Source organism: Macrotis lagotis, chromosome X, assembly GCF_037893015.1.
Source record: "Macrotis lagotis isolate mMagLag1 chromosome X, bilby.v1.9.chrom.fasta, whole genome shotgun sequence".
NCBI classification, from domain to species: Eukaryota; Metazoa; Chordata; class Mammalia; order Peramelemorphia; family Peramelidae; genus Macrotis; species Macrotis lagotis.
In genome coordinates, this window is record NC_133666.1 from 265,733,377 (window position 1) to 265,758,393 (window position 25,017).

Sequence of the window (25,017 nt, forward strand, 5' to 3'; positions counted from 1 at the left end):
GAACTGTCAAACTGGATCCCAGAGAGCATCTGGCTACTGCTCCCTTCACAATGCTATGAATGACTCTGAGGGACAGGGAATGCTTTTTTAGTTCTATTTCTCACAATTACCCTGTCACTCAACCAGTTAACATTTGCTCAATATCAATTAATTAATATAATGCTCTTGCAAAAAGATATTTACTAAAATATTAATAAAAAATTGAACTAAGATTATACTCTTCCTTCTGTACAGTACTACCTAGGAAGAGTGAATTCAAATTAAAAACAATTGCTGCAAACTATGTCCCTTCCTGCCACCTCTTCCAGTCTGGCAAGTTGTAATGTCCTAACATTAGAAGTTCATTTCTCCTTTCTTATTTCTGTACCAAGTTCACTTCTAGGTGTGACAAGCTGATCTCTTACTCAGAAATGACTCCTTGTTGGGTTGAGTTGAATGGTTCTCTTTGAAGGTCTGGGCCCTCATTCAATTCCTGAAGAATTCTGTTAAGGACCAGAGAGAGAGAGAGAGAGAGAGAGAAATCACAATATCCTATTTAAAATCTCATAATATCCTAATCCAGTGTTTTCTATCTCAAATGCTCAAATGCTCATCTACCCAACTTCAGAAAAAAATAAACACAAAGGGACAAAAAAAGACAAAGATAGAAACACCACACATTCATGGCAACATGGATGACAAGAATAAGGTAGCTGGGTCCATCTTTCTTCCCACACAAAGGGATTCTGCTTTACTTCAAAGTCATTAGGGAAAAGAGATTCTGTATTTTCAAACTACATATATATATATATATATATATATATATACATATATATATATATATATATATATATATATACACACACTTGTTTCTGACTCAGTAGCTAAGCAAAAACTTTTCATCCCTATAGTAAACTGATAGGAAATAATTAGAGGATATCTATGTATTATTTGAAGCAATGAGGGAAAGGAATCTTGCAAACATTTCTCTAAAAAGTTCACCTAGATAGGTAGCAGGCAGGAAATATTGCACAAACCTTTCAAGGTGGACCACCATTGACCAGTTCTCCATTAAATGTCTATTTGATGTCAAAGTAACCAAAAATATGAAAAAAGAGGAAAAAGAAATCTGTCAAACTGCTTTTTTTAGCTCATAAAGATTAGAAAATGAGAACAAACAAAAGCAAACAAAATAAAAGAACTGATTAAATTAACTGGTTAACTACTGTTATATATAGTTAACAACTGGTTAAGTGAATTCAATTATTTTTGTTGCCCTGCATTTAAACAAACCAATTTTCAATACCTAAACTATTTTTAAAGATCTGCCCAAACACCAATCATATCCTGGTTCATTGGTAAGAGCCAAAGGTACCAGGGGTTTTTTTTCCCACATTCTTACTGCTATGATGAGACTATATCAGGTAGTAGACCCAACCCAGATGTTTTAGGAATGCTTCAAACAGCCCCAAACTCTCTTTAAAGGCGTGGTTTAACATTCTTACTTTGTTTTGTCATCACATTCCTAGGGAGATTTTAATCCCTGGATCAACAACTCTGAAGGCCCTTTTTTCTATGTACTGTACATTGTTATGTCAATATAAAGGAGTCTATGATCAGCACCTGATTGATATTTGTAGTAATCCCTATAGTAATCTCTGCACATTTTTCCTCCTCTTCTCCCCCCCCCCCCCCCCCCCCCCCCCCGCCACATGGTTAAGAACATGTACAAGATCTAGGTTCAAAGCTCTAAGACCAGGGACACATTTAATATTTCAGTGCCAATAAGCAAGAACTCTACAAGAATGTGAATTAAGAGAGAGAGAGAGAGAGAGAGAGAGAGAGAGAGAGAGAGAGAGAGAGAGAGATTGCACTCCTATCTTCTCTCCTGAAACCCAACAGTATTTTATTTCTTTTTATAATATGGGGTTAGAGAAATGAGATGGAGTATAGGTTGTGTTTAGATTGAAATGATTTTCCTTTTGAATATAAAACCATTTGAGAATAGACAAAAAAAAACTACTCAATGATAGAGAAAATTTCTTCTAAAAGTTGTGTATTTATGAAGGTACATATACTACATACAACATTGAATAGGAAGGTGGTGCTTCCCCTTGTCAATAATACAAAAGCAGTAGATGGTTGCCCACATATCATAGCATAGATAGGATTATCGGTTCACTTGTTTATGGAACTTTGAATTTATATTGAAATCATACTCGTGTAAGCATAAGGTTCCATAAATAGGAAAGATAATAGGCAAAGAATTATATATATACATATAAATACACACACATGTTTATGTATATTATATATATATATATATATATATATATATATACTCTATGACTTAAGTAAGATAAGTTTGAGCAAAAAAAGCTAAATTTAAGAAGAAGGTGATTGGAGGTCAATTGAATAATCAAAAATGGTTGGAGGTCAATTGAAAAAAGAAGTAACATGATTCAAAATTGCATCTTTATTGCAAATGGAGTCATTATCTCTTCTCTCTCCCTTCATGCTTCAGTCACACTGAAATAAAGGTGGATGAATCCTTGTCCAAAAAAGGTCTAAACTTATTGATAAATCTCTACCCATTGTAGTATTAATCTCACCAGAAAAAATTTAGCATCTATTGATTTTCTTTTATTTAAAAGAAAATAAAATGACAGCAATGAAAAGTCAAAACTGAGAGGATGTTAAAAAGTTCATTGGAAAGGAAGAAGTCAGTGACTTGTCATGCCATCTGCACCATAGCCTCTACTCATTTTAACTCAACACCTCAACAAGAAAAGAGAAGAGACAGAATTCTAATGAGCTGATCATTTAATGGGAAAGTTACATTCATCTAGAATGGAGACAGGAGGTTAAAGATGTGTATCTGGTGCGGTGCTTGTATTAGCTCACCAATCATAATTCTCAGTTAGCAAATAATCTGACAGCCAACAAAGATTTATTAAGCATTTACTAATTATCAGTGGTTGTTGTTATTATCTTTGTTCATCCTTCGTTTTCAAACAGGACCAAATACATCAGGAGGTTGATGTCTTCACTGCTGCAAGAATTGGTTTTAAAATTAGAATTGTATGATCATCAACCTCAATCTCTTGATTGTGAAAGCACTGGGAATAGAAATGTCAGCAAACAAAACAGTCTTGGTGGATTCTCTTGCACCTCATACCACTAATCACTCCATTCACTACAAACAACTCATCAAAGCCTCAGAAGAAGAGGGCAGAAAAAACAATCATTTAAAAATTTAATTCCCTGCTTGACTTCATTTACCTATATGGCAGAAAATGGAGAAGCAGAAATATCTCCTTTTGGTTTCTTCTCTCAACAGGTACCAAAATGCCAATCCTGGAAAGACAAGATCAAATTATATCACCAATGGGCAAACCCTGGTGTAGCATCTGCTTGAGACTACTAACTTTATAGCAGTGTTATCTGGACCAGTAGCCTAGGAATATTTAGACTAATAATATATAAGTAATATTTTAGAAATTCTTTATGAATAACTATGCATGACATATAATAAACACTGGACTGGGAGATTATTATAACCGGGGTGGGTGGGGGCTGTCTGAAATGTCACATCTACATTAGACTAGGCTACTGCAAGAATGGGAAAGTTTTGAATCATGTGGCATTTTTATTCCAGTGAATGAAAATCATCAGTTAAAAAAAAAAAGTTGAGAACAAGAGTGACTGTGCCAACAACTGAGTGAAAGAAATGAAGGGGAGATAATGCTAAGCTAATGCTCAGCACAGTTGATTGGGCAGTCAGTTGCCACAGTAAAAGTAGAATGGTAGAAGAATATTGGGCCAGAAACAAGGGAAGGGGACAACCTGTTAATACTACAATATGCCTCTATGTTAATACTATAACATGAATTATACATAGGATATTAGGACTTTTTTTTACAAGGTACCTTGGAAAACAAAGAGGCCAAGAAGTTCTTAACTTAGGGCCCTTGGTATAGATTTCACAGAAACCTGGATAAAACAAATAACAACTTCCCCCCTACATTCATTATAATTGTTTTTCTTGTAATTCTACATATTTCCTTTTATGAATTTAAAAACATTATTCTGAGAATGGATCTATAGGCTTCACCAGATTGCCAAAGGAGTCAATCACATGTGAGCATGTGCACATGTGCACATATACACACACAAATTAAGAATTTGATCTGAAGTCAAAGCCTTCATTGTACAAATGAGGAAACAAGGCTGAAAAAAGGATGTGATTTTATAATTTATAAACTTACAATTTTATAATAACTGATTCATTTTATTATTGATAATTTAATAATAATTTATGAGAAGAAACTGAGGAACAGATAGTTTTAGTGACTGACCCAAGGTTACATTGGTTTAAACTGAAAACCTTGATTCTTATTTCAGTATGGTAATCATTATACCACCCTAACACATGCTATATAATAAGACAAGTGATATGGATCAGAACTAGATCTCTAATGTACCAGAAACCTTAAGTTAAAGAATATTATAAGCTCCAGATGTCAGCTGTGTCTAATTGATGCTTAAACTTTAAAATGAAAAGTTCAACTGTTGAAATAATTTCTCTATACAACACCAAGCATCTGCAGATTTGGCAATGTCCGGAGAAATCATCTAAGTAATTGACTGAATTTTTTACTTTTCATCCAGATGGTTAGTATTGAGTAGGCATACCAACTGGCTTTCCATTTGTTTGCAAAATATAGGGAGCAACATGCTAATTTAAAGAAGTGGAACTATTCAGTCACTGACTTTTAATAAATATTCAGCATCCCTGACAATATTATCTTGGTCTCCCAGAGTCTACTGCAGTGATATTATGTTGTCCTATTTTCTTCTCCATTAACTGAGTTGTTTTCCATCTTATCCCAAACAGGGCAATTATTGTGATAATAGAACAATGTCCCAGTATCATAATTAGGCTCTATAAGTGGTAGTTTGTTTGAAGGGTATTTTTTTTTACATGCTGTAATGGAAATGTACACCATCCACGTGAAATAAGCAACACTCTTCATGCTGTCTTTAATGTGGAATTCTGACAGAACTCTTTTCTATTGTCATTCACAGACTCCATTTTCCTCAATATCTTTGAATCTTAATTGTTTCTTAATTTAACTATGACAAGTTAAACAAAGTCTGGAAGGTAGTAGTTCATTTATAAAGAATCATTTGGGGGCGGCTAGGTGGCGCAGTGGATAAAGCACCGGCCTTGGAGTCAGGAGTACCTGGGTTCATCCGGTCTCAGACACTTAATAATTACCTAGCTGTGTGGCCTTGAGCAAACCACTTAACCACATTTGCCTTTCAAAAACCTAAAAAAAAAAAAAGAATCATTTTACTTATCTTACCCTTTCCTAAGAAAGAATAGATGTGAAGTACTTAAAAACAGTTATTCAATTTAAAGGGTTTGGGTCTAAGGGCAGATTCCCCTATGGTAACACAGATAGGTAATGGTTCTCAAATATGGTCCTAGAATATATTGGTGCACTGAGACACTAGATTATCTACCTAGTGTGATACAGCTAGTATATGTCAAAGAGAGGACCTGAACTCAGGTCTTCATGATTTTGAGGTCTGTTCTCTATCTTTTATTCTATGTTGATTCTCCATACAACAAATATGGATTATAATGTAAACTAATGCCTTTATTGAGAGTTCCATTCAGTTAAAATCAATTCAACAATTAACTCTACCTACTATGTATGAGGCACTAGTTGGCATTTGAGGATACATGGAGAAAAAGTAGATAGTTCCTGCCCTCTGTTGACTTCCTGCCTACTTTATGATACCAATTATGTATACACAATTAAATAAATTTATACAAGGTAAAGCAAAGAAATTTTACAAAAGGAACAACTAAGGGAATTGAGAAGAGAGAAAAATGGAATAGTAGAAAAGGAATGAGGTTGGAGTGAAAAGATCTTGGTTTAAATCCATGTTCTGCTATTTTCTATCTGTGTGAATATAATTTAAGCCCCTTAAGCTGGGTTTTGGTTTTCCTCACCTAGAAAATGAGGGATTTGGACTGGATGTGATATCTGTGGTTCTTTTTGACTCTATATCTAGGAAAGACCTGGAACTAGACACAAGCTTGGAAGGAAGATAAGACAGACTTCTATAAGAAAGATGAGAAGAATTGATTACAGAATTTTTTTAAACCCCAAGAACTTACTTTTTGAGATATAAAAATTAAAAATTATAAAATTTATATCAATTATAAAAAACATTTAGAAAATTCTCACCAAAGGTAGCCACTATTTACACTTTTTTTTTCAGTATATATAGTTGATAGATTTTTTTGCTGTCTTTAAATATAATGATAGCAACTCCCATTCCTATAGTGTTTGAGATTTAGGAGATGCTTTCCTGTGAGGTGAGTATAGTTATCTTCATTTTACAAATAAAGAAACTGAGTCTTAGAAAGGGAAAGTCACTTGTCACAATAACAACCTAGATAAAGCATCAAGGCACCCTGAGGGAGGTGTCATGTCCTTAGGGAACCCACTTACTACAATTGCTTCCTTCATATCACAGTGGAGACAACCCAGGACCCTAAAATCAAGAACCTTTATAATAGAAATATTGTCCAGAATGCTCATCTTACTTATGGCCCTTAATGGCCAACATCCCTGGAAGTACTCCCTATAGTGAGGTGGCATGTCATCTGCTCCTCGACTAAAGTTTCTGCCTTCTCAGTAATCACCATTATTTCCTGTCAACTCCTCCTCCTCCTCCTCCTCCTCCTCCTCCTCCTCCTCCTCCTCCTCCTCCTCCTCCTCCTCCTCCTCCTCCTACTACTACTACTACTACTAGTCTTCCACTGATAACAAAGAGAACCATAGCAACCAACCAAGTGATTGGTGAAGTGAGTTGCACAGTTATGTTTATTATAGTGAGGGTTATGCTGTCGCAGTCTTTAGCATTGTCAAATGGTTCAACACCAGAAACAGATAAGATTTTAACAATGAAAATGGCAATTTCAGTAACATCAATTACTAGCATTTGCTTTACCTCCACCCTAAGAACCATGAAACTTTTCCATCTAACTTGAAGATGAAACTTCCTATGTCTTCCTATCTTCTCTTCTCCTTGGAGACTTCCAGGTTCTCTTTGATACCCTTTCTTATCCCACCAACTGGGCTGTAGTGAAAAAAAAAGTTATTGAATGTGGAATGGGTTGCTTGGGAAATGATGGATTCCCTTTATTAGAGGTATTATTTTAAGGACATGGGTTAGATCAGACAGGCACTAAGCTTCCTTCCAAATCTAGAATACTTTATTTCTTTGAGGGTCCCTCTATCTAATTACACTTGAATTGCATATACTCTTTCAAATATAATTCTTCCAAGTCAAGTTAGGTAGATGAAACTGGTAGTACTGTGGTATCCTACACAGATCTAAAAGTATAATAATCATTCTCAAGGCAAAATATCTTAAAATTTAAACTGTTTGGGGAAAGAAACAAAAAAAAACTTTTCTACATTTTTTAAAATCACTTTTTTATTGACAGACCTAATCATATTTCAGTAACCACATCTGGTGATGAACAGATCTAATGGAATTCAATTCAATCATAACACAAAACAAAGCCCATGTGGCATATTTACCTGAGTCATCTCTGTAAAAATGAGTCATAAGAATTTGACAATCTAGGTTCCCCAAGAAACCAATATCCATAAGCCTACTTTAATTCTAGCAAATCAAGTCTCTACTAGCCCTCCCAAATCTTGTGCTTGTCCCAAAGGGTAGAACTTCAATCACTCCTCTTCCAGTAAGAATGTTTTATCAGTTTGGCAATATTTAAGACATCATCTAACATGTCATGAAATCTGGGACATCATTAGGGCCACATTCTTCCTCTTTTAAATAGGAGGAAATTGAGAACCAGATAGAAGTAACTTCCCCAAGGTGGTACAGTTAGACAGCTAGAACCAAATCTTGAACCCAGATATCCTGATTCCTAGTCTAGTAGTGCTCTTTGGACAGGACTAGGGCATGGCTGACTTGACAAAATAGAGAGCAATATTACTGATTATTAGAATCAAGCTATCACCCAATAAGAATTTATTGTTTCTAATATTTGTCAAGCCCTGTACTAACTTCAGGATACAAAAATTGAAGTTCCTACTTTCAAGGGGTTTACATTCTATCAAAAGAAATAAAAGGTCCACTGATAAGAAAATATCAAGTAAACATCAGGTATTGAGGAAAAGGGAAGAAACACAAATAACTGTGGAGGGGGATGGGGGGAATATTCAAAAAGGCTCTTTTAAAAAATGGCACATTAGGGGTGGCTAGGTGGTGCAGTGGATAGAGCACTGGTCCTGGAGTCAGGAGTACCTGAGTTCAAATCTGACCTCAGACACTTAATAATTACCTAGCTGTGTGGCCTTGGGCAAGTCACTTAACCCCATTGCCTTGCAAAAACCTAAAAAAAATGGCACCATTAGTTGAATTTTGGAAGAGACTTAGAAGTAAAATGAGAGGAATTTTATTTTAACCATTGACTACACAAAGGATAGAGGCAGAGATGAAATGCCCTATGTAAGGGAAAGCAAGTAATCTATTTTGACTGAAATGTAGAGTATATGAAGAAGAGAAATGTATAAAAACTAGGCAGCTAGATGGTGCAGTGGATAGACTGCTGGACCTGAAGTAAGAAAGACTCATCTTCCTGGGTTCAAATTTGTCCTCACACCCCTACTAGTCATGTTATTCTGGGCAAGTCATTTAATCCTCTTTGCCACAGTTTCTTCATCCATAAAATGAGCTGGAGAAAGAAATGGCAAATTATTGAAGTATTTTTTCCAAAAAAAAACACCCTCAAATGGTGTCATGGAGAGTCAGCTACCACTAACAACAACAACAACAACAATACATAATAAATTTAGAAAAATATGCAAAAAACAGATTATAAGGAACTTAAATAGTAAATAGTGGGGTGGCAGATTACATTTTGATCTTACAGATACTGGAGAGGTATTGGAATTTCTTGCACACTGTACTGGTATAGTCATTCTTTTGACAGTTTTATGAAATATGAATTGGATAGGGAAGAAACTAAAGGCAGAGAGAGCAATGAGGGGACTATTGAAATTGTGCAGATGAGAAGTGATAAGAATCTGAACTCAAGTGAAACTATATGAGTGTAAGGAGATAAATGAGACTTTGGAAGATCCAGAAAAGAGGTGGACATTTATATAGCACTTTGTCCAAATGTGACTTGCCTCTGATTCATACTGGTTGTGTGGTCCTAGGAAAGTCACTTACCCTCAGTACCCTAGAAAATTCTCTAACACTATAAGTTGCAGAGAAAGTACCAATATGCATTTGAAGAGAATATTTCCTCACCTGAACATTCTCTGTAGAAAGGTGCCATTAGTCCATTTTCCATCTCAGTGCCTTATAAAGTACTCTGAGATCTGAAAAAAACCTTTATGCATTATCTCTTTCAATCTTTACCATAACTCCTTGAGGTAGATTTTACAAATATTCTTATTTCTATTTTATAGTTGAAATTAAGACACTATCTATACCAAAATAGGGTCAAAATGGGTACAGGATTTAGACATGAAGGGCAACACCATATAAAAATTAATAGACCAAGAAATATTCTATCAGATTTTTGGAAAGGAGGCAAATTTATGACCAAACAAGAATTAGAATATATTATAAACTACAAAATGAATGATTTTGACTATATTAAATTAAAAAGTTTTGCACTAATAAAATCCATGCTGCCAAAATTAGAAGGAAAGCAGAAAGCTGGGAAACAATCTTCCCAACTAGAGATTCTGATAAAAGTCTCATTTCTAAAATATATAATCCGGTCTCAGACACTTAATAATTGCCTAGCTGTGTGGCCTTGGGAAATCCACTTAACCCTGTTTGCCTTGCAAAAAACCTAAAAGAATAAAATAAAATAAAATATATAGAGAATTGTCTCAAATTTATAAGGTTACAAGTCATTCCCCAATTGATAAATGGGGAATAGAATATGAATAGACAGTTTTCAAATGAAGAGATTAAAGTTATATATAATCAAATGAAAAAAATGCACCAAATCATTACTGATTAGGGAAATGAAAATGAAACCAACTATGAGGTATCACTTCACCCCTATCAGATTGGTTAAGATGAGAAAAAAGCAATGATCAGTGTTGGAGAGTTTGTGGGAAGACTGAGACATAGATACATTGCTGGTGGAGTTGTGAACAGATTCAACCATTCTGGAGAGCAATATGGAACTATGCCCAGAAAGCAATAAACATGTTCATTCCCTTTGACCCAGCAATTCCAATTCTAGGCCTATAATCCAGAAGAAATCATAAAAAATGGGAAAAGTCCTATGTGTTCTAAAATATTCATAGCAGCTCTTTTTTTAGTGTCAAAGAATTGGAAATTGAGAGGATGCCCATCAGTTGGGGAATGGCTAAATAAGTTATGGTACATGAATACTATGGTATATTATTGTTCTATAAGAAACCATAAATGGTCAGACTCTAGAGAAATTTGGAATGAGTTACCGGTTCTAATGCTGAGTGAAGGGAGCAGAACCAAGAGAACAATGTACACATTAATAACAACATTGTGAGATGATCAATTTTAATGGAAGCACCCCCTCTCAGCAGTTCAAAGAGCTAGGACAACTGTATTAGACTGGCTATGGACAATGTTATCCCAATAAAGAGGAAGAAAAACAAAACAGCAACAACAACAACAACAAAATCCTTTAGAATCTGATGAACACTTTATAAAAGTTATCTCTTATATCTCTTTTCTTAATCCTAGTTCCTCAAACCAAAAATGACTAATCTGTAAACATGTTTTTCAAAAGTGGATATGTACAATGTTACCTTGACTGTTCGCCACTGAGGGGAGGGGAGTGGGAAGGGCAGGTGGAAAGAAATTTTTTAACTTAAAAATATACATATACATATGGAAGAATGTTGAAAAATAAAAAAAAAGGAAATTCAGGCACTGACTGTGTTTCATAATTTGTCCAAGGTCACATATGTGTATGTGTTCCATTTCAATACTGTGGTTCATGCAACAAGTCCTGTATCTTTTGAGCTATCGTGCATAAATCTTTGCATATTCTGCATTGACGCATGCTTTCAAGTATTTGTGGTTCAGCCACAGCATGCCTGGAAAATCTCACTTCCAGTTAGAGTCGATTGATGAGAAGGTGTGTTCATCTTTAACTCCCTTGCAGTTAAGAAAATACCAGTCAGGCTTTAACTTGTATGTGACCTCAAACTCTAGGGTTGGACTAACCCAGAGGGCACATAGAGATCTGCCTTCTGGACTGTAGGATAAGCCATAGTTTACTATCTTTTTTTTTTTTTTGGTTAGAGTGGGGGTGGGGATAGGGAAGAAAGGGTATTTGGGGTGAGAAGTGATACTGCTTCTAGAAACTTGGCTTAGTGGTTTGGCATCATGGAAATTTTGTCCCACCTGCTATATTCCTAGTAACTAAAACTATGAGGAGGCTAGACTTTTGAGGATTATTAGCCCACAAATTATTTCTTCATCTTGCCACATTCTTTAAAAGGGAATAGCAGTTTTTTCTTTCTTTTTTTGTAATTAAAAATAATTTAAAATTAAATACAAAATGAGAAAAGGAAAAACTACAATGGATATAGTAGAGGATTCAATGTAAAACAATAAATGATATAAAATGATAAATTTCAATTTCAAGAAAACCTATAAAAATTCTGCAGTCCCTCAATTGGCTGTAGACTACAACTGTGCTCTCTGTCCTGGAACTGAAGCCAGGGACTCTTCTCTCCTACAAGTCCACAGTCAAAACGTTCCCCACCCCTTATTTCTGCACTTATCAACTTACCAGGTATGCCCAGGCCATATCTAGTCAACACAGCTGTGCTTGATAAACTTAGGTAGGTCTTTCACTCTTCTACTCTGTCATCAGACTCTCACACTGTCTGTAAAATGAGAGTTTCCAAGACTTACTGTCCCTCAACCCATCTACCCCAGGGCTTGCTGTTTGTTGATTCTGAAGAGTTGGCCTGGAGATATTTGCATTTCACTCAAGTGGAACTGGTTGGGTTTTTTGTGGGGTCTTCTCAAATTATCTTAGGACAACATGCCTCCATTTATTCCTGATGTTCTAAGGTGAAATTCAGTCTTTTTTTTGTGGAGGAAATTTAGAGAGCTGAAAGTTTTCTGACCTAAACCATCTTCTCAAAATTCTCTCTAAGATTTTTTCTTAGGTGACCCTTGACCAAGATGAAGCCCCCAAAGTAAAAGATTTTTCTAGACTCCCATAGACTGAATCCTGAGGGGGAACCTGAGTCCAAAGAAGAAAGACAAACTTCCTCTTGTCTGGAGAAATTTCCTAAACAAAACTTAGATATGGTTCATATCTAAGGTTTACCCAAAATATGAGTATAAAGTATAAGCTATTTATTTTCTTTATTTTGGAAGTTTTATAAGGTCAAAAGATTCATAGATGTGTGTTAACAAAAATAGGAAACAAGAAACACCTCAATTAACCTGTTATGCTCATTATGTGGGACAATTAGATGATTCAGTAGATAAAGTACTAGACCTGCCAACTCTTCATGAGTTCAAATTCATTCTCATACACTTATTAGGTGTGCAACCCTGGACAAGACATATCTCTGTTTGTCTCAGTTTCCTCACTTGTAAAATGAGTTGGAGAAGGAAATGGCAAACTACCTTAGTATCTTTGATTAAAAAAATCCCAAATAAGGCCGCAAAGAGTGATCTGGACTAAACAATAACTGGACAACATCTCATTATATTTCCCACGATAGTAGAGATAGATAAACTGATATTTTGCACTCACCTTGGACTTGAATGGTTTGTGCAACTTAATAGAGCAAGGTCTCCTGGCCAGCAGGGGCACACATTGCTTTGACTTTCTTTAGTTCTTCAGTTCCTGGATGATGTTGCATGACCAGTTTTTATCCAAAGAACTCTTCTTAAGACCAACCAATGCTTAAATACTCTTCAGGAACTCTCCACCTATAAGAGCTGCCAAGGCTAGAATCAACTATTTCTCAGGATAACTGGTTGCTGGCATGTATGGGGTAGGGATAGGAGAGGGTGTGAGAAGAGCAGAAGAAATAGTCAGACTCATTTAATACTGCTAAAATTATCACAGCAGTCTCTAAGACACTATTCACTGATCTATTCTTGTTTGTTTTTATTTTAAATTTTATTTTATTTTTCTAATTACATGCAAAGATAGTTTACAAAATTCATCCATTTGCAAGTTTATGAATTCCACAATTTTTCTACTACCTTCCCCATTCCTCATTGCAGCAGTCTGATAAAAGTTATACTTGTATAAAGGTGTTTTACATATTTCTATATTAGTCCTTTTGTGAAAGAGGAATTGGAATTAAGGAGAAAACATGAGAAAGAAAGAAAAAATGTAAAGGAAATTTTAAAAAGTGAACATAGCATGTTTTGCTCTGCATTCAGACTTCATAGTTTTTTTTTTTCCTCCAGATAAGAATGACATTTTATATAATATATTACTCAGGGTTGTCCTTGATTGCTGAACAGCTGAAAGGAGCTGCATCCATCATTGTTGATCATCTCACAGTGTTGTTAATGTGTACAATGTTCTCTTGGTTCTGCTCATTTCACTCAGCATCAGTTCAGGCAAAATTTTCCAGGTTTTTCTAAAGTTTGTCTGCTCATGGTTTCTTATAGGGTGATAGTACTCCATAACATTCATATACATAATTTGTTTAGCCATTCCCCAATTGATGGACATTCCCTCAATTTCCAAATCTTTGCCAATACAAAGGGCTGCTATAAATATTTTTGTACATATAGGATTTTTCCTGTCTTTGTGATCTCTTTGGGATATATATACCTAGTTCACTGATCCATTCTTAGTATGATTTCTAAATTTATATAGTGATAAGCATAGAGGAAAAAATTAACTACCTCTTCTTCTGAAACACAATATAGCAATTTTCAATAGGATCACAGATTAAATGAAGGGGGATTCTTTTCCCTTCCAGTTGATGAGCTCTATTGCAGGCCATCCAAAGTCAAATTGATATTTAAAGTGTTTGATTCTCCTGCAAAAGCTGGTGGAATCTCACCCACCCTTCTCCTTCTGTTGTTCTATTTATTCAGAATACCTGGAACTGAAGGTATCAACAAGAGGATGCTACACAACCAAGAAGGCATCCCTGGTGTACTTGATACAGTGATGCCTCTAAGGATTCCCAACCTTGTTCAAAGTTTATCTCAATGGCCACATTCAATGAGAGGCATTTCCCCATCCAACAGTTCTTCGCCCTCCATCCCCATTTTTCCAGTTAACTTGAATTTATTGTGCATATAAATTTGTATTTACTTCAATGTGTATATGCTGTTGTGCCCAAGAAAATGTAATTTCTTTTCTGTCTGCATGTATTATAGAAGGCAGGCACAAAGTAGGCTTCTTGATTGTGTTGTATATATGATCGTGTTGTATATGAATATTGTCATCATCCAAGATGATCAGATAGTTTCTAGAATGAATATCTTCAAAAGACTATTTCTAGTGTTTCAACCAATGACCAGTCTGGAAATTTTAAACTCATTCAGTGATTTTGACCTTATGGTCAGAGTAGACAATAACTTTCAGAAAAGTACTTTTTAAGTTTTTCCCTCTGACTTGTTTGGGGAGGGGGAGTGAGGTGAAGGGTAAAGGGGAGAACATGACCTGGAGACTTCAGTACTTTGTCATCTTGAGGGCATAACTTCCAGGCACACACAAAAAAAAAATCCTTTGCTTTTCTGTTTCTCACAACACACCTGCTTGAATAAGTTTCAGTTTGAGGAGGAAAAAAAGGGACAGAAAAAGAAAAAAAAAAAACCATTGAGCCTCACCTCTTCCTAGGGGCAATTGGCAAAGTTATATTCATTGCAGTTTCTAGAGTAACGCCCAATAATTAAAACTGCTCCCAAGTCCGTATATGATCTAACAGAGGTCTCTTGTGGAAAAACTGAGTAATCACAGGTTTACCTGAGCCAAGGTAGTTTTCAAAGGACACCTTGCCCTCCCCCCACCGATATCCTTTCATTTAGCAGAACAAACTCAAGAAGTCCTTTCTCAAATATTCACACTCATGTTAATTGAAAGACTAAGCACAGATTCTAGGTTAGGAAATCCTTCGATCGTGTCTAAGAGGAATGCCAGGGGAAGAGAGCTAGTGGCCTCCTGTCCTCTAATCTTCCTCTACCAGCCTTCACATGGCTACATCAAAGTTTTGTTTCTATGCAGCTTCAGAGTCCAGGTCAGAGCTCAGGAAGTAGCCGAGAAAGGAGCTGTCCCTCCCAGATCTTCATCCCAAGCTCAGCTTCTTCCCTTGCAAGATGTAGAGACTTTGAGGAGCTTTGTCCCTATTACTAATGTTAGAAATATTTTGCAATGCTTAGGAAATGGGGTGAGACAATGTCAGTCAGCAAGAGCTTGTCAACCCTGTCATCAGTCCAATTGTAAGTATTCCAATTGTACTGAAATAACACATGTGTAAAAATTATCCTTCATATGTTCAGAGGACAGATGTCCAGATTCTGCACATCTTCCTTGTCATTTATCACAGAATATTCCATAAATGTCAATTTCTTTGACAACAGAACAGATGCATGGGGATTTTTCCCAAATAGAAAGGAAGAAAGAGAGCCATAGAAGAACAATTATCACTACATTTGATTAGTTTAGGTAGTCAATCATTTAATTTCATGGGGGGAGGGTAATGGTCCTAATTAGCAAACAATAATAGGCCTTCCATGAAAGATTATTGGGAAAGTTCATCAAACAATTTCAGAAAGAAATTCTATTCTAATGAATAATTCAATGATTCTTCTGTTTTCTTTCTTTGTAGATAAAATTTGATTTACTACTTGGGGAAAAACATGTTGAAAGCACATTACAGGAAGTTGGTTAAAAATTGAGAGTGAAGAAGGCCTGTGGAGTTTAGTCCACAGGCAGATTGGATTTGTGGGTCTGAAGGAGGCCTCTCACAATCCACTTCATGCTTTTTCAAACCTATTAAAGACTTGAAAAGTTTAGAACTAACCTTTAGCATCTATTTTGAAGATGCTTTCCTACAAAGTAACCCACTGGCAGATAAAGATCGATTTGTGGAATCAGACAATTCAGAAACTCAATTTAACACACAGTAGGCCACAGCTCCTTGTCAACAGGGAAGACATTATAAAGTAAAAACAGAGTCAAGAATGGCATCAAAGAAAATTTAAAAAATGAAAAGAAAGATAGGATGTGGGGAGAATGAGGATTAGCTGTTGGACATCCATTCAGTTTAATGTGTTGTTCTGGTAAAATATGGGGGAAAAAAAGTGTGGAAGGCCTTTGAAACTTTGAAAGGACCTTCTTTGGTTTATTTATGGAAGATCATAGAGAGGAAAGGGACTGGTTGAAAATGGAAGAGTAAGTTGTGAGCTGCATTATTGGATGGAACATAAAAACCAATGAGATCACAGATCTTATCAAGTTATAGTCTCCACTCAGCTCTCACACTATAAGTTGCCAAGAAGGTACAGACTAGCCTTGGAAGGAGAAGTGCCTTCATTATACCCATAAACACAAGGAGAAAGAAGTAATTGTTGATGATCTTCTATTGGATCATAGTGAATATCCACTAAGAAGTTATGACAAAATAGAGGAGCAGAGAGTAGCTTTGTGGTCAAGAAGACCTGAGTCCAGAGGCATCTAGGTGGTGCGATGGATAGAGCACATGCCCTGGAGTCAAGACTTGAGATACTTTAATAATTACCTAGCTGTGTGACTTTGTGCAAGTTACTTAACCCCTATTGCCTTCAATAAAAAAATAAAAAAGTAAAAAGAAAAAAGACCTGAGTCCAGCCCTACCCCTTACATATACTGGTTCTGTGGATCTGAGTAAATTACAACATCTCAGTCCCCCCAGACAATTATCTTAGATTATAAATTATAGATGAATCACTGTTCTGCATCAAGAGAGGCAGTTGCCATGACAAGAATTCCTCACACCAATAAATTCTAAAGCCCTAATTTTTAAAAACATCTTCATTGTCCTGGGCTAAGTACTATAGATTCAGAGATAAAAATAAAATAGATGTTCACAGCAACACAATGAAGATTGGCATAGAAGTGAAGGACAATTAGTTTGATAATTGGGAAAGCTAAGTTCTGATATGAGATTTGCTATTGATAAGATATATGAGTTTGAAAAACTTCCTTTACTCCCTAGGCCTCAGTTTCTTCATCTTTAAAATGGGATATTTTGAATAGTTGATCTTGAAACTTTAAGAAGGAATTATTATATCCGGATAGACTTTTTCACTCCTAAAATTCAATACAAAAATAATGTCTGGCAAAAGATTCTAGATGACTAAGTATTTAAACCCCATAGTAATTCAACCATTATGTTTCTGTACCCTGGAAGAATGTGATGATTTGATTCTTTTTCAACTTATTTAGACCACCCATGAAACCTGAGAAAGATAGATGGAGGATTCCTGCCTGGTCAAAACTTTTAATTTAGATCATAGATCTAGAATTATAAAGGACATTAAGGATCATTTGGAGGATGAGGAAACTGAGAGCCAGCATTTTCCATCTATTACACAAATAGTAAGTGGTAGACAGGCTCTGAATTTGCATACTCCAAATCCAAAACTCTATCCTCTTCCTTAGGTTGTTTTTTGATATTTTTTTTCACTCCATATCCCTATGATTAGAGCAACAAACACATTGCTATCAAGATTTATGTGACAAGCTTCCAAAGTTGAGAGAGAGAGAGACAGAGAAAGAGATAGAGAGAGATTCTAAAGGAGGAACCTGGTAGGCATGGCAACTAAGCAAGAGAGGAACAAGAATAGAGGGTCTCCCAAGGAAAGTGTGATGGGGAAAGGGAATACTTGCCCTGAATCCTGGTTGGAGTGCAAATTACTTAAGCTAATCCATGCTTTAGAAATAGAAGAAACATTTTCTAAAGCTTTCGCCATTGAGTGACTTTTAATTGTAACAAGATACATATGAATGATTTGTTAAAATATTAACTTAATCAGAAATTTCCAATTCAATGCTACTGAGAGATTTTGGAAATCAGACCTAAAGAAAAGGTCCTTCTTTATGAGGCACTAATAATTTTGCATTTTCAAAGCCCAGAGAAAAAGTTCATATTTGTATTAAATTATCTTGAGGGATGTACTATCTTGAGTGAGGAACAGCAAGAAAGCCATTGTCAAATAATTTAGTGTAAATGGCGACAAGTAAGGTATATAGAAGACTGAAAAAAGTAAGAAGGGTTAGAAGATTTTATATTGAATTTTGGAGGTAGTGTGTGCCGGGGTCAGACATGCACTTTAAGAGGAGCAGTTTGAAAGGGAAAATGGATTAGAATGGGTTAAGACTTGAACCAGAGAAAGCAACCAGAAAGTTATTGCAATAGTCCAGGAATAGGGTGATACAAGTCTGCACCAAGATGGTGACAGAGTCAGAGGATATAATGGGACATTATTAGTGAGAGATGATACAAAGGTAGAATTGAAAGACTTATCCTTTCTTTTTATCTTCTCTCCTCTTTCCCTCTCTCCCTTTCTCTATTTCTGCCTCTGTCCCTCTGTCTCTGCCTACTCTCTCTGTGTCTCTCTGTCTGTCTCTGTCTCTTTCTGTGTGTGTGTTTCTCTCTCTCTCTCTCTCTCTCTCTCTCTCTCTCCATAATGGATAGAAACACCTTTGTAAAATATCATAGGCATTTACTAACCTTGAGGTTCTCCCAGAAACAAAAGTCTATCCATTTAACATCAGCACTCCTCAGGTGATATAGCATAGCTCTGATTTCTGGAATACTAGTCTCCAAAGAAATGAAATTTCAGATCACCAAAAGGACCATTAAGAGGGGAAGAAAGAACAGGAGAAAGTTGCAACATTTCATCAAAGGAGAATTTTGCTAGACAAGCAAGTAAAATGATATTATAACAGCTATATGGAAAAGTATCATACGTACATATCATCTGTTCAGCCATCAAAGAATGTTCATCTAGGTAGTGAGAACCATGGATAACCAACAGGCAGTTTCCTGTTCCACTGAATTATCTTCTATAGAGGTTGGGGGAGGAGATGAATAAGATTTGCTCAGGATCAGAAAGAATAAATGCATTGTAACTTACATTTTAGAAGGAGTAATGCATTGATAAAAATGATAAGGCCATTAGACTACAAGCTCCTTGAGGGCAGGGACTATCTTTTGCCTTTTTTATATCCCCCAGCACTTAGCACAGCCAGAGTCAGAGGATAGCAGGGGATAGTATTGAGAGATGGATCACAGGCAGAACTGAAAGACCTTCTTTCCTTTCTTTCTTCCTTCTTCTTTCCCTCCTTTCTTCCTTCTTCCTTCCTTTTTTCCTTCCTTCTTCCTTTTTCCTTCCTTCTTCTTTCATAAATATTAATTCATTGATTTATCAATTCTTAAAATGTTATTTTACTCATTTTTATTAATGAAGAAACAAGAACTTAATAAATATTGATTGAATCTCAAAATATTATTTCATCCATTTTATTTTTGAGAAGATGGTCTCAGAAAGCATCATGCCTAGCACATTACTTACTATTATTGAACAGTTAATTGATTCTCAAGAATATTTTATCCATTTTATTGATGAGAAAACAGTCTTAGTGACTTGGCCACAGTCACAGAAATTTGTTATATAGTTATATAAGTCATATAATTAACAAATGTTTTAGCTGGAATTCAATTCTTGATCTCCTGCCTAGTAGTCCAGTGATCTTTCCTTTCTATAAAATAGATGTGAAAGTCAATACTTGTTATCAATTTTACAGTTATACAGAAATAGCTCTTCATTAAAATGTCTTCGTGTGTGTGTGTGTGTGTGTGTGTGTGTGTGTGTGTGTGTGTGTGTGTGAGTGATTAAGGGTAGCTAGATGGCACAGTGGGGTCAGAAGGCCTTGAAAACGGGACAAGAGTTTGAATCCAGCCTCAGACACTTGACTCATTAACTGTGTGATCTTGGACAAGTCACTTAACCCTGATTACCTCACATCCAGGGTCATCTATAGTTGTCCTGATTCATATCTGACCACTGAACCCAAAGAAGAAAGTGAGGCTGATGACTTAGCACAACACCCCCTCACTCAAATCCAATTCATGTGCTTGTCATGACAATACCTTCTTGATGCTGTGGCCTTTTTCAAAAATGAAGGACAAAAAAACCAAAAACACATATTAACTCTGTGTGTGTGTGTGTGTGTGTGTGTGTGTGTGTGTGTGTGTGTGTTAAGGACTGCCAAAGATGTATATGTCTGTTATGTTAAGTTTAAGAAAAGTAAAAATTTATTTTTGATGCTTCAGATAATAATGTATAAAGTATTTAATCTCTGCTCAATATAATAAAACCTACCAGACAATGAGTATTGGAAAATTACTTACCCAGCTCTCTGATATGTTATCTAAAATCCAATAGCATACTTATCTTGGGGAAATGATGATAATGATGCTGCTGCTGATGATGATGATACTAGAGTATTTTTCTTCAAATGTTTGCATTATTGTCAATTTTTAAAAGCTGCTGAAGTCTGAGAATTAAAAGTCAAGAAATTCTTTCAGTGCCTTGGTCTATTTGTGATACTGATTTGGAAGCAGTGGTGAGAAATCCCTGCAAACAGCAAATTACCTGGAGGGCGATCCATGAGCTGCATCTTCCAATAATGAGAAGCATTCTCTATTTGTCTTTGGAAAATCTTTAAAGCAGGCTGCCTGTCAAGTCAATGTCTCACCATAAATAAAGGCAATAAAGTACCTTGTTAAAATAGGCACTTGAAATGGGCACAAGCAGAACAGAGGATGAACCACTTGAAATGTCTTTTCATTACATAAAAAGAAAACCGTTTCTAATCTAGGCTTCCGCGCCAAGGCTGTCTGTTCTGTTCTGCAGACGTGTCTGGACAGATTCTTGTCTAAATTAGGTTGGTATTATAGAACTTCTCAAATCAAATTCTGGACTCAGTTTCCCCAAACTATTTCATTCTCTACTAGCAGTTTTCCTATCTAAATTGCAGAAATACTGCATTTATAGACTCTAAATTTTTGAACAATTAAATTCAATAAATGTCTATAATTTCCCTATTTTTTGCTAGTCTCTGCAATATCTTAATTTCTGCCTTTTACAAACTAAATTAAATATCTGGACTCAGTGAATTTTGCTTTACCTTCAAAGTATTTCATGAATTTAGCACTTCTAGAATACTCAGAGTATTCTTTTAATGATAATTCAAATAAATGTGGTAATTTAAGGTTTGCAGTCAACTTTTTTTTGGCAAGGCAATGGGGTAAAGTGACTTATCCAAGGTCACACAGCTAGGTAATTATTTAGTGTCTGAGGCTGCATTTGGACTCAGGTCCTCAGGACTCGGGTCCTGACTCCAGGATCAGTGCTCTATACTCTGCCCAATCTAGCTGCCCCTTGCAACCACCTTTTGAGGTAGGTGGCATGAGTCTTATACAAGAAGAAACTGAGGATCCCAGAGATCAAAGAACTGCCCATGTCATCCAACTAGTAGGTATCAGGGACTAGATTCCAAGCCACATCCCTGCCTCCAAGGTCCAACATTCTATCCCCTTCTCCATCTTGCCTCCATGCCAATTGGAAATTTCTGAGGAAAATTTCTTAAGAACTATGCCTTTGGGGGGTGGCTAGGTGGCACAGTGAATAGAGCACTGGCCTTGGGGTCAGGAGTACCTGAGTTCAAATCTGATCTCAAACACTAAATAATTACCTAGCTGTGTGGCCTTGGGCAAGTCACTTAACCCCATTGCCTGGCAAAAATCTAAAAAAAAAAAGAATTATGCCTTTGGGAACATATGAAATTCTCAGAGCATCTCTCAGAAATCTGTTGTTAAATGGACCAATGATGGATTGGATTATTTCAGACTGTTTTTTTTTTCTTTTTAAAGAATAGTCCCTCAAGAAAAACCATTTCCTTTCCTCCTCCATTTCATTTTTAGTAAAATTTTCTAAAACTTTTTTCTGTCCAATTTATTTTTCATCATCAATGTTAATGGAGATCCTGCATTGTCAAAGTATGAAGAAGCTGGTTTGCATTTCAAAACTCAGGAAATTCCCTCGAGAATCTCCAATCAGCTTGAATCTATTCAAAAGGATTCTTTTCAAAAGGAATTACTTGAGGCCAGTTAGAAATTGGTCTGTCTGTTTCCTCTTCTCCCCTTCACTCCATGATGTCCTGTCAAATACTATTGAAAGTAACTCTGCCTAAAGCAAAAGGTACTTTTCAGAAGCTGGTTTTTTGTTTGTATTTAGCCAACTACAAACGAGTTGGGAAAATTTTCAGACCTCACAAAAAATCAATCAACCTAAGGATAGTACACTCACTCCTCCTTTTCCAACTTTTGTATTTTTGCTCACATTTTCTAGCCTGGAGTGCATTCTCCTATATGACTTGAAATTCCAACTGTCCCAGGCCCCCCTCCCTGAGTAGTCTCCTATATCATCTTCTTTTACTCAAAATAGTGATCTTTCCCTTCTCTGAAATTTCATAGTATTCCTTTTTCATTCTCCCATCATCCCCTCCCCCACCTAGTTTTGATCCCTTCCCCAAATACTGGGTATATTTTGAATTTATTTATCTCTGCAAATAATATTCTTCCATACTATCCCTACCTTCTTTTTCCATGAGGTCTTGGACCATTTTGGGGGATGGAAGTGAATTGTTTTGGTCCACATGACCCCAGCATCTGGGACATAACGAGAGCTTAATAAGTCTGTATCTTGCATGACATTTCTTAATAAACTCTAATTTATATTATGTTTCAAAGAATTATAGATTTAGAATTGTAAAGGGCCATATAGGTCATTTTTGTTTTTCAGTTGATTTCAGTCATGTCTAATTCTTTGTAACACCCATTTTGAGTTTTCTTGGCAAGGATACTGGAGTGATTTTCCATTTCCTTCTCCAATTCATTTTATAGAGGAGGAACTGAGGCAAAAAGGATTAAGTGACTTATCCAGAGTCATACAGCTGCTAAATATCTACAACTGGTTTTGAACTCAGGAAGATGAGTCCTCCTAACTCCAGACCCAACCCTCTATTCACTTGTCAATCAACTACCTCTGATTGTACAGTTGAGGAGATTGGAGTCTAGGGAGTTTACAGAGCTAATAGTTGGGATTCAAACCTAGATCTTTCTGGCCTCAAAGGCAGGACTCCATCCACTAAAAATACTGTAATCTTTTTTTTTTAGGTTTTTTTGGGGTTTTTTGCCAAGGCAAATGGGGTTAAGTGGTTTGCCCAAGGCCACACAGCTAGGTAATTATTAAGTGTCTGAGGCCAAATTTGAACTCAGGTATTCCTGACTCCAGGGCCAGTGCTCTATCCACTGTGCCACCTAGCCACCCCAAAATACTGTAATCTTAGACATGCTTTCTGCTGTAACAGCAAAAGCAATTCATATTTCCACAGTACTTTAAAGTTCACAATACACTTTATTTCTATTTGTGGTCCCCTTACATCTAATAAGCCCTTGATAGATCTTTGCTTTGCTCTGCAGTAATAGTAAATCACATTTACATAGTGCTGCAAGGTTAAGAAATACCTTCCCCATAATAATACTGAGAAGCAGAAGGAAGGCAAATATCATCTTCTTCATTTTACAAATGAGAAAACTGAGGTCACAAGTTATCTCATTTGTCCATAGTCACTTAGCTAGTAATTGTCAGTCATGATTTAAATCTATATCTCTTATTTTGTATTACATTATACTATATTTCCTTAGTAGAGCAATATAGGTTAGCTGATATGTTAATATTACAAAGAATCTACCAAGGCTGCAAAAATTCAAAGACAGAAATTCTAACTCTGGCAACCATGTCCTGAGTCAATAAAATAAATAAAAGAACCTAAAATATTGAAAAAATTACACATAGGATTATAAAATAATAGGTTCTAGACATAGAGGCTATAACTAAAAGAGAATTCAAATGTTGATTTGGTCTAGGCTTCTGTGGTTAGGCTAGCAAGGTATTTTTTTTACTTCCTTTATAAATGAAGCAACCCAGACCTGAGGACATACTTATTGGCACAGGGAAAAGAACTAGGTTCCTACCATTTTTCAAAATGTTTTTCTTTTTCCTCAGTTCATGTCCAAGTTTTTCTAGATCCTTGGCGTGGATCATTCCTTCAGAATGTGGTCATTGTACAATCTTTTTCAGAGATTTCTCAGGAAAAGAAGAGGACTGTCTTTCTAAAGCAACCTAAGTGGTATTTTCTCCAAAGAATGGAAGATAACTCAAACATTTTCTTTAGGCTCTTTCAAGTCTTGTGATCTAAGACTACACAAACGTTTGTTAGAAATTCTATCTGAGACTATAACACTGAGGAACAATGAGACTACGGTGTTTCATTCTGCTAAAGCATTTTGATCTTCAAAGCTCTTTGTGAAGATCACCTAATAAATCCTTAGAATAGCCCTCCAATGTAGACATTTATTAGTAGTTTTGTATGCATAAGAAACTGAGGCAAAGGTAAATGACTTGCCCTTGGATAAAAAAAATAGATCTGAGATGCTAGTTGATTAGTTGTCCTTCTGCATTCATGGTGAACCTCATTATGAATTCTTTTAGCATACTAAGAACATCTAAAATCTAAAATGGAAAGAGTTAAATCGGGGAGTCTGTGATCATTATTATGATACCGCCTTAATAAACTTTCTAAGATTATATGAAGGCCTTGGTTTGGAGGAATCTGAGGGAGCCTCCCAACAGGGAGTGAGAAGGGTATACCTCTTATGCCTTGCTGATAGAACTCAAAGAATTGAAAATGATTGGTTAATTGAGTCCCTTTTTTAAGGTGCCACTCCCATTTACTAAATATGCATAATAGCAAGTTAACAGATCAGCTTACTTTTTTGTTGTTATTGTTAGGTTTTTGCAAGGCAAATGGAGTTAAGTGGCTTGCCCAAGGCCACACAGCTAGGTAATTAT

General features: G+C 36.0%; 1 long non-coding RNA gene across 1 annotated transcript; it reads right to left on the reverse strand.

Moving 5' to 3' along the window:
• Nucleotides 1-290: 290 nt before the first annotated feature.
• LOC141503280 (uncharacterized) lies at nucleotides 291-12,988 on the reverse strand. Its single transcript, XR_012472800.1, has 3 exons — nucleotides 12,833-12,988; nucleotides 3,262-3,336; nucleotides 291-482 (listed from the first exon to the last, which is right to left on the reverse strand). It is a non-coding gene; the product is annotated as an uncharacterized LOC141503280 (long non-coding RNA).
• Nucleotides 12,989-25,017: the final 12,029 nt, after the last annotated feature.